The 11,593-nt window shown below is 39.1% G+C and overlaps 1 pseudogene; it reads right to left on the bottom strand.

The window, feature by feature from the left end:
- Window positions 1–7,097: 7,097 nt before the first annotated feature.
- On the bottom strand, window positions 7,098–9,614 carry LOC150004734 (heat shock protein HSP 90-beta pseudogene; annotated as a pseudogene).
- Between the last annotated feature and the right edge of the window lie 1,979 nt (window positions 9,615–11,593).

Below are 11,593 nucleotides of genomic sequence, written 5' to 3'. Positions count from 1 at the left end.
ATCAGTTAAAATTGTCAACATACAATCCATTTAAAGAAGCAATTATAATTCACACTGTCCTTCTGTCTGATTTAAAATAATTTTTACCCCAGCAATCCGATTGTGAATTACCAGTAAAATAAAAAGACAACCCACAGAATGGGAGAACATATTCTCTGATACACCTGATAAGGGGTTAATATCCAAAATTTATAAAAAACGTACAAAACTCAACACCAAAAACAAAAACAACTCAATTAAAAAATGGTCAAAGAATCTAAATAGACAGTTCTCCAAAGAGGACAAAGAGATGGCCAACAGACATGTAAAAAGATGTTCAATGTCTCTACTCATCAGAGAAATGCAAATTAAAACCACAATAAGACACCACCTCACACTGATCAGAATGGCTATCATCAATAAATCAACAAACAACAAATGATGGTGAGGATGTGGAGGAAGAGAGCCTTTTTAAACACTAATTCAAAAGAATGTAAGCACCCCTATGTTTATTGCAGTGTTATTTACAACCACCAAGATATGGAAGCAGCCCAAGTGTCCATCAGTATATGAGTGAATAAAGCAACTATGGGACATTTACACAATGGAATATTACTTGGCTGTAAAGAAGAAGAAAATTTTACCCTTTGCAACAGCATAGATGGACCTGAAGAACATTACGTTAAGTGAAATAAGCGAGTCAGAGAAAGACAAATACCATATGATTTCACTCATATTTGGAATCCAATGAACAAACTGAACTAACAAAGAAAATGGAGTCAGATTCATAGATGGAGAGCAGGATGACAGTTGGGGATGGGTAGGTTAGGGGGCAGAGAGATTGAGCAAAAAAAGAAGAGGGATTCATGGACATGGACAACAGTGTGGAAAAAAATAATAACAATTTTCATACCAGCAATCCAATTGTGAATTGCTCAAAGGATGTCATTTACAGAATGATTTGTCATGTAAAATGGAGGAGACTGATCAGTTTTAGCCAGCATCATTTCACTATCTCATTTTGGAAGAAAACTTTTGTTTTAATGTAATGGAAACTAGTATTTAGAAAGCAAATCCTACTGAACATTGTTTATGGATATAAATGTATTTTAATATAAAATATAACTTCCGAATATTATTATTAGAGGAAAAATGTATGCTGTAATTGCACCAAGTAGAGAAAAGCACTGTTAACACTTTGGTATATAACTTTCCAAACTTTTCCTAAGTGTATCACATGCATACACACACATAGATATATATATTTGCATAACATATGATAAAAATAAAGATAAATACAAAATTACAAATAATATATTTTTATAAATAATAGATTGTGTTATACATACATGTGTAATCTGATTTTTTAAGTCTACATGTAAATATGTTTTTCCCAAGTAAAAAATGTTCATATTCAATGTTATTTTAATGGATAACTTGAATTCTATTATACAGATTTGCAAAAAAATTTATTCAACAAGTTCTATATTATGAGACTTTTAGATTTTTTCATAAATTGCTTTCTATTTTATTGATATAAAACATAATGATGAACATTGAAAGGTTAGAGTATTTTCTGTAGTATTAATTATATTCTGAAGATAAATTTATTGATGTAGAATGTAGGGGCCAAGTGTGAGCTTGTGATACACATAGTGCAAAGTGTTCCCTGGCCACAGCCCAGACCAGAACCACCTGCCTTTGTTCTTTGAATCAGAGGGGAAAAACTACTTGGCAAGACAATCTTTTCTTAATAATATGGGTCTCCTGTCCTAACACACACTATAGAGCTAACACATTACTGAACAAAAAGACCTCTTCTCCATTATGGGTGAGGTTGGGTAAGGTCAATGAGGCGAAGGGAGAGAAATCTCACTAGCCACATTTCATTTATTCATTCCATGAGCAGGGATTAAGCATGTACTTTGTGCAAGGCACTGTGTTTAGAGCTGGCAATTCAAAGTTTACTGAGCAGTATTTTGAACAGAGATAATCACAGGTTCCCATAGACAATCCTAGAAGGGTATGATATGGGCCATGTGAAAGTCTTGTGCAGGGTGCCTTAAAAGCACAAAGGAAAAGGTGACAGGCTTTACATGAGAAGTCAGAGTCACAGACCATAGAGAAGGTCACCTATTTGGAGCATACATGGAAGGATCTTACAGTCAGAGGGAACAGATATGCAAAGGCTCAGCAGTCTGTATAACAATGGAACAATATGGGAAATTGTAATATAATTGTGGTTGTTAGGGAGCACAAAATTCCAGCTATAGACAGGAAATGAAGATGGGCATGTGACCTGGGCCAGACTTCAAAGGCCCCTAAATGTCAGGTTAAGCAGTCAAGACAACAGAAGATTTTTTAGAATTCTTTTTCTGAGAAAAAATATTTGAGAAAGAGATTTTTTATTTTTAAAGACATGATCTCATTTGACCAGACTATGAGTGGTTAAACATAGGCTTTGAAGTCACCTTAAACTAGAGATAATATCTATCTTAATTATTTGTCATTAAATAACTTGACATTTGTAAAGAACTCAGCAACTGCCTGAATTATACTCTGCACTCAAATTAAATAGTAGATGATGCAATAATAGGCATAATAGTTTATTATTAATCCTCACAGCAACCATTCAAATGAGGCATGAGGGGGAAGAAAAGTTCAAAAGGGCTGAGCGTCTTGCCTAATTTCCAAGAGGTAGTTGAGAACTTGACTTCAGCATCAAGTTTTGTGGCTCTAAGTCCAGAGTTCCCTTTTTTTATTAAGTATATTTTATTGATTATGTTGTTAGAGTAGTCCCATTTTTTCCCCTTTGCACCCCTCTGCCCTGTACTCCACTTACCTCCAGCAATCCCATTCCCCTTAGTTGATGTGCATGGGTCATGCATATAAATTTTTGCTTCACCCCTTCCTATATTATTCTTAACTTCCCCCTGTCTATTTTGTACCAACCAATTATGCTTCTTAATCCCTCACCATTTCTCCATTTCTCTCCCTTCCCTCTCCCAGCTGATAACCCTGCAAATGATCCCCATACCTATGATTCTGTTCCTATTCTGGTTTGCTTAGTTGGATTTTGTTTTTATTTTTTAGATTCAGTTGTTGATAGTTGTGAGTTTGTTGTCATTTTATTGTTCATAGTTTTGATCTTCTTTTTCTTAAATAAGTTCCTTTAACATTTCATATAATAATGGCTTGGTGATAATAAACTCTTTTAGCTTTACTTGTCTAGGAAGCATTTCATATGCCCTTCCTTTCTAAATGATAGCTTTGCTGGATAGAGTAATCTTGATTGCAGGTCTTTGCTTTTCACCACATTGAATACTTCTTGCCAGTCTCTTTCTACCTGCAAAATTTCCTTTGAGATATTAGCTCATAGTTTTATAGGCACCCCTTTGAAGGTAACTCTCTGCATTTCTCTTGTTGCTTTTAAGATTCTCTCTTTATATTTCACCTTTGGCACTTTAATTATGATGTGTATTAGTGTTGTCCTCCTTGGGTCTAGCTTGTTTGGGACTCTCTGTGCTTTCTGGACTTGTATGTCTGTTTCTTTCACCAAATTTGAGAAGTTTTCCTTCATTATTTTTTCACATAAGTTTTCAATTTCTTGCTCTTCCTCTTCTCCTCCTGGTATCCCTATGGTTTGGTTGTTGGCATGTTTAAAGTTGTCCCAGAGATTCCCAAGCCTCTCCTCACTTTTTTCAATTCTTTTTTCCACATTCTGTACTGGTTGACTGTTTTTTTCTTCTTTATGTTCCAAATCATTGATTTGAACACTGGTTTTCTTCCCTTCACCATTGGTTTTGTGTGAATTTTCCTTCATTTCACTTACCATAGCCTTCACTTCTTCCCTTATACATTTGCCATACTCAGGCATATCTGTCAAGCCTGTCAGCATCTTTGTCACCACTGTTTTGAATTCTGCATCTGTTAGGTTGGCTATCTCCTTGTCACTTAGTTCTCCCACTAGGACCTTGATTCATTCCCTCTTTTGGGCCATAGTTCTCTGTCTCTTCATCTTGACAGGCTCCTGTGTTTTTTTGCCTCTGTGTCTTAGGTAGACCTGTTACATTGTAAGGGGTGGAGCCTTAGATATTCATCAGTACAGGCAACCTGTTTCACCACATTGTGGCACTGTATGGGGGGGGAGGGGTCTGAGAGAAAACAATGCTACTTGCTCAGCACTTGCCCCTTTTCCAGGCACTTCTCCCACTTCTGTATGGGACTGGTGCCTCTCTAGCTGTTACACTGGCCATTGTTCCCAGAGTGCGTGGGTGTGCAGACATTCTAGGACTGTGGGGAACCTTTAAACAAGTGGAGTCTGCTGAGAGACTGGCAGTATCTGCCTGCACCGTAACCTCCACTGGTTTGCACAGTCAGAAGCAATGAGGCTTGATTTTCCCCAGTGCTGGGACCCTGAACTGAGCGGTCTGGTCAGGAGCTGGGAACGCTCCCCAGGTATTCTTCCTGTCTTTTTAAAATGTGTAACTTCATTTTCCACCAGCTTGCCACTGACACAGCTCCTGCTGCCACCACATCGTGTCCTTTCCACCCTGGCCCCACCCCTCCTACCTGGATGAGAATTTCTTTTTTATTTCTTTGTTTGTTGGACGTCCATGCAGCTCAATTTTCTGGGACTTCTGGCTGTTTCTAGTTTTGAGGTAGTTGTATTCCTTCTTAGTTTTGGAGGAAGACCCAGCGTGTCTGTCTAAGCCTCCATCTTGGCCGGAAGTCCAAGGTTCTTCCCAGTGTTCCCTTTTAATGTGTTGCCTCCATAATGTTTTAACTGACTGGGATGGTTTTCTCTGATATTCAGCCCAGATAGAGCAAACTGGAATGCCTCTGGAAGACCATCTCTCCAACCTCTCCAGGAAAGCAAGGCTAATTAAAATAAAGTTTGGCTAACCACTAGCCTCGTTGAAAATAACAACATCAATGATAAGACAAACATAGCAGTTAACAGTATTAACAATTATGAACTTTCATTGAGCATTTACTGGGTTCCAGGTACCATATTTTACATGTCTTACAATGTAACAACATCCAACCCCTCCACCAAAAAAAGATGTACAAATTGCAGATCAGAGAGCTTTAAACAACGTGCCCAAAGTTTCAAAAATGTAAGTAAGGTTCAATCATGTGCTACATCATTCCTAAGCCAGCATTTTAAACCTCTATCGATATTTTGTCCAAAAATCCAGATAACCCAGCTCTGGAACGAAGGAAGGAAGGAAGGAAGGAAGGAAGGAAGGAAGGAAGGAAGGAAGGAAGGAAGGAAGGAAGGAAGAAAGGAAGGAAGGAAGGAAAGAAGGAAGGAGGGAAGGAAGGAAGTGAGAGAGAGAGAAAGAGAAAAAGAAAGGAAGAAAATTCTACATCTTGACAAAAGACCAAAGCCATCATCAGCTTGGACACTAGCATTTTCCAGAGCTGATGCTCCTGTGCTGGTCACAGGAATCACTGGCTTATTAGGCCACTGAGTGACCCTGGCATGCTGCGATTCTGTCTCTTACATAAGGACAAGCTCCCATTCGAAAGGCTACATTGAGGAAATGGCTGATGGGAACATTTGTAACTTAATATCACCACCTGGCCATGCATCAAAGGTCAGTGATGAATGGAAGGTGAGAGTGATATTTATTATATCAGGTAGCATCCTCCATGCAGAGGAACGAGGAGCACCAGTGAGTAAGAATTATTCATTGAACATGTTTTGGCGATCTATGAAGACTTTACTCCAGACTCACATCAGGAAAATAATCCTTAGATCTTGCCCACGTAGCTCTCCAGGAATGAAATATATCATGTCACTATAGGGGGAGAGAGAGAAATAAGCCCTGCAGTTGTGTTCTGTGTCCAGTGATTGGTCAACTGCTGCCAATATTCAAATGTCCCATAGATGCATAATGAGATGACACCAGCAACACCTGTGCATGCAACACAGTACTGGCTAATGGGGAGGCTCCACTGGGCTATGAGCATCTTTAAGGTTCTAGGAAACAGCCTCAGTGCACAGAAGGTGAGGAGAGAGCTTGGTTGGAAGGCTACATATTATCAGAAAGAAAAAACCAGAAATCTAAGAGGGAGAGCACACTGCATCTATCTTTCCTCATGGTCAATCATTGTCTCCCTAAACTGAGTGTGAGCTTGATATGAGATCCAGCCTTCTGTGCAGAAGTGGATCAAATGCATAGTGGTATTATTCATGGGTAGAATGAGGCAGAAAGGCTTCAGCAACTCCTTACCCCTTCTCTAACCATATTGTCTACATCATGAGTCCTAATATTTATTGAGCCTTCACTATATGCCAGGCACTGTGCCAAGTTAAGTCCATTTGTAAAACAATCCTCTGAAGTGGGGATTACTATTATCCCTATTTTATGGATGAGCTTTTTAGTAACTTGCCTGGGGTCACCCAAGTCATGAGTAGCTATGCCAGGATTTATACAGAGCCTTATAATTTAATCACTAGTCTCCCCCACCTCAAGTTCCTACACTGAGTTCTGCTTTCAAAGGTCATTGCTAAAATACTACTTGTAATGGGGTGATAACTGAACCTTTATTGATTTCCCCATTCATTTCTTTTGTGATACAGAGGTGGGAAAAAGTAGGTTTACAGTTGTTTATATGGAAAATGACATGCAGTTTTGAATATTGCAATAGCTTTATTAACTTTGTGTTTTGCAAACTCACAACTGTAAACCTACTTTTGTAGTCTCCTCTCCTAAATTCATGTCCATGCAGAACTCCAGAGGTGATCTTTTTGGAAATAGCATCTTTGTAGATGTAATTAGTCAATGCTCTCAATATTTAAAAAACCATTCTGGACATAATGTACACCTTCTTTCTTCTAAGAGGAGATATCACAGACAACACAGAGGGCAAGGCCATGTGAAGACACAGAGACAGAGACTGGAGTTATGTTGCCATAAGCGAAGGAATACCTGCAGCCACCAGAAGCCAGAAGGTCAAGATTTATCCTCTAGAGCCCTCAGAAGGGGATGTAACCTCACTAAGGTCTTGATTTCAGACTTCTGACCTCTGGAACTATGATAGAATAGATTTCTGTTGTTTTAAGCTATCCAGTTTATAGTAATTTCTCTTTTTTTTTTAACTGCATCTTCTTTATTTTGCATACTTTTAATTTCAGAACAAAATTAAAAAAACAATACACAACAAATCCAAGCCTGATACCAACTATGAGAAGGGAAGGCTTGAGACCCTTGTAACCTGCCTTAGGCAAAGACAGGAGAGGAAAAAAAAGAAAAAAAACCACTGAACAGCAGAGAAAATCAGGGGGTCTAGGGCCACTCGGGGCTGCTGGGGGAGCCATGAAGACACTACACAGGACAGACAGAAGGTCTGCAGGTAGAAACTCCTAATCTACTTCTTCCATGCGAGAAGCATCCTCATCACCCTCAAGGGGGGGGAATCTCATCAGGAACAGCAGCACTGGGTTCTTCTGCTGTCACTTCATCTTCATCAATGCCTAGGCCTAGCTTGATCATGCGATAGATGCGGTTGGAGTGGGTCTGGGGATCCTCAAGTGAGAAGCCAGAAGAGAGCAGGGCAGTTTCAAACAACAACACCACAAGATCCTTGACAGCCTTGTCATTCTTGTCTGCTTCTGCCTTCTGTCGTAGAGTCTCCACAATGGGGTGGTCAGGGTTGATCTCCAGGTGCTTTTTGGCCATCATGTAGCCCATTGTAGAGTTATCACGAAGTGCCTGGGCTTTCATGATACGCTCCATATTAGCTGTCCAGCCGTAGGTGCTAGTCACAATACAGCAGGGCGAAGACACAAGCCTATTGGAGATTGTCACCTTCTCAACCTTCTTATCCAAGATCTCTTTCATGAGTTTGCAGAGATTCTCAAACTTGGCCTTGCTCTCTTCCATTTTCTTCTTCTCCTCTTCATCCTCAGGTAGCTCCAGACCCTCCTTGGTAACCGAGACCAAGCTCTTCCCTTCAAACTCCTTGAGCTGCTGTACACAGTACTCATCGATAGGCTCCGTCATATATACTACCTCAAAGCCCCGCTTCCGCACTCGCTCCACAAAAGCAGAGTTGGCAACTTGCTCTTTGCTCTCACCAGTGAGGTAATAGATGGACTTCTGGGTCTCCTTCATGCGAGAAACATATTCCGAGAGAGAAGTCATTTCATCTCCAGACTGGGAAGTGTGATAGCGCAGAAGCTCAGAAAGGCGTCGCCGATTAGTCGAGTCCTCATGGATTCCAAGCTTTAGGTTTTTAGAGAATGCCTCATAGAATTTCTTATAGTTCTCCTTGTCTTCTGCCAGCTCAGAGAAAAGCTCAAGGCACTTCTTAACAATGTTTTTATGAATGACCTTCAAGATTTTGCTCTGCTGGAGCATTTCTAGGGAGATGTTCAGAGGCAGGTCCTCAGAGTCTACCACACCGCGGATGAAATTGAGATACTCTGGTATCAACTCATCACAGCTGTCCATGATAAACACATGGCGGACATACAGTTTGATGTTGTTCTTCTTCTTCTTGTTCTCAAAGAGGTCAAAGGGGGCCCGACAGGGAATGAATAGCAATGCCCTGAATTCCAACTGACTTTCTACAGAGAAGTGCTTGACCGCCAAGTGGTCTTCCCAGTCATTGGTAAGGCTCTTATAGAACTCTCCGTACTCCTCCTGGGTGATGTCATCAGGGTTTCTGGTCCAAATGGGCTTGGTCTTGTTCAGTTCTTCATGATCAATGTATTTCTCCTTAATCTTCTTTGTTTTCTTTTTCTTATCCTTAGCACTATCATCCTCCTCATCTGAGCCCACGTCTTCAATCTTGGGCTTCTCCTCATTGTCTTTATCTTCCTCTTCTTTCTCCCCTTTCTCCTACTCTGCTTCATCATCACTGATTTCTTTCTCTCGTTCCTTTTCGAAATAAAGGGTTATGGGATAACCTATGAACTGGGAGTGCTTCTTCACCACTTCTTTGACCCGCCTCTCCTCTAAGTACTCTGTCTGGTCTTCTTTGAGGTGAAGGATCACTTTGGTACCCCGGCCAATGGGCTCACCATGGTCAGCTCGCACAGTGAAGGAACCTCCAGCAGAAGACTCCCAGGCATACTGCTCATCATCATTGTGCTTTGTGATCACTACTACTTTCTCTGCCACCAGGTAGGCAGAATAAAAGCCAACACCAAACTGTCCAATCATGGAAATGTCTGCACCAGCCTGAAGAGCCTCCATAAATGCTTTTGTGCCAGACTTGGCAATGGTTCCCAGATTATTTACAAGATCAACTTTGGTCATGCCAATGCCTGTGTCTACCAGAGTCAAGGTGCGTTCCTGGGGGTTAGGGATGATGTCAATTTTCAGCTCTTTACCACTGTCCAACTTAGAAGGGTCAGTCAGGCTCTCATAGCGTATCTTGTCCAAGTCATCAGAAGCATTGCTAATCAACTCCCGAAGGAAAATTTCCTTGTTAGAGTAGAAGGTGTTGATGATGAGAGACATGAGCTGGGCAATTTCTGCCTGGAAGGCGAAAGTCTCCACCTCCTCCTCTCCATGGTGCACTTCCTCAGGCATCTTCAGGGTGAAGAGACGCAAGTCCTAGAGAACAGGGTCTGTTTTCAGCTCACACACCTTAAAACAGCGTGTGCAGGGTTGACTCGAGAGGAGTTTATAGTAATTTCTTATGGCAGCCCTAGGAAACTAATACAGTGGTGAACGTAGATCTATTTGAGAATACAGGTTAACTTAAATCCATACATAAATACATACATACATTACAACAGCAAATGACCCAAATTCGAAGCAGTTCATGTTCTCCTCTCTGAGAATAAGCTTAATGAATAAAAGTCTTAATTCATAGACAAGATGAATTAGATAGCCAAGACCTTCTCAAAATGATTCATTACAGTATCTCCTTAAAGAGCAAGATTCAATTTAGCAAAATGTTTACTCACAAATTTTCATCCCACACTTCATGAGAAAAATAAGATAAAATTACAAAAAAATTGTCCTTGAATCAATCACATTCTTTTTCTTCTCCTGATAAAATGAGATAGTCTGTTTATTTATCAAACATCTGCCTTTATGGACTTTCTTTAGTAAATGATTTCATTAATGTATAACATAGATATGGAAAAGTGCCCAGCATATATGTGTGTGGCTAAATGAATTTTTACAAATTGTTCACACTTATGTAATCAGACAAAAAATAGAGTGTGACTAGCATTCTAGAAACTTCTCTCTTGCCCCCTCCCAGCCACTATCTTAACCTCTAACACCTTTGATCAGTGTATTTTGTTTGGAATATGTGTAATGGAATCACACAGTATAAACTCTATGTCTGCTTGTTTGCCTAACGTTACATCTCTGAGATTCATCCATGTTATGCATACACAGTAGTTTGTTCTTTTGTATTTCTGTGTGAAAAAAAACCCCACAATTTATTTATCCTTTCTACTCCAGATAAAATTTGAGTTGATTCCAGTTTTGTGGCTATTAAAAACAGTACTTCTATAAACATTTTTATATCAGCCTTTTGATGCACATTTGAACACATTCTTTTGAGATATTCAACATATTAGTGTTGAATTATTGTGTTATAAAAAATACATACATGTATTCAGCTTTCCAACATAGTCAATTTTAGCTAATTTAGTAGATTTGTAGTGGTATCTCATTGTGGTTTTAATTTGTATTTCTATGATAATTAATGGTGTTGGGCACCTTTAAAATACTTTCAAATAGTGATTGTCGATTTGGTTATCCTCTTTTGTGAAGTGCCTGTACAAGTCTTCCCATGTTACAAAAAAATAGGTTGTAATCTCTAATATATTTTTAGTTTCAGGTTTTCCACAAACTATTTTACAAAGATCACGTGAGAAATATTTTAGCTGACCAAGTACTATAAACAAAAGGCTGACTACAGGAATTCTATTTTGCTATGTGGTTAGAATACTTCCCTTTGTTGTTGGACAGACAAGAGTCTTAGAAAACACAAGGCTGCTGAGTCTTAAGGATAAAGGTTTATTTTGGGCTACAAAACAGGAGTTACTATTGCAAACAGGCTGTGGAATTCCCCCGGGAGCTACTTGGAGACTATTTTAAATCCTTAGTTTCCAAGTTAACAGCCATGTTTTTGTCTCTTTCCTTTCTCATTAGTAATTTGAATGTAGTACAAAAGATTCAGGCTCCTTTTAACCAAACTGACTTAGGACCTTCAAATGCTCATTTTTTTCTCAACTTTTGGGGAACTCATCCATCAGAGATTATATTGTCTTGCTAGGAAAAGGTGAGGTTTTTCAACATCAATCCCTGCCAAAAAAGAAAAAAAAAAAAAAAGGAAAGAAAAGAAAGAAAGAAAGAAAAGGAAAGAAAGAGAAATTCTCTTTTTTTTTTAAGTAAAAAGAATTGACTTTCTTTCTAATTTTCACTTTGTTTTTAGAGAAAATATTTTGTTATATTAAGTATAATTGGTTGGCCTAGATCTGATTTCTGTCCATACTGTGCTCTTTGTACTAATTACTAGAATGACCAATTTAGACGAGTTTGTTCTTGTTGATGGTAAAATGATACACTTTTCCAGGATTCAAGCTGTGAAAAATGTAGCTAAAATAGAGTGAAGAAAGTTTTATACTCAT

Source organism: Furipterus horrens, unplaced genomic scaffold (genome assembly GCF_987537825.1).
Source record: "Furipterus horrens unplaced genomic scaffold, mFurHor1.1.pri manual_scaffold_7, whole genome shotgun sequence".
Taxonomy (NCBI): Eukaryota; Metazoa; Chordata; class Mammalia; order Chiroptera; family Furipteridae; genus Furipterus; species Furipterus horrens.
Note: the sequence above shows the minus strand (reverse complement) of the source record. Positions and strands in the feature narration are given on the sequence as shown.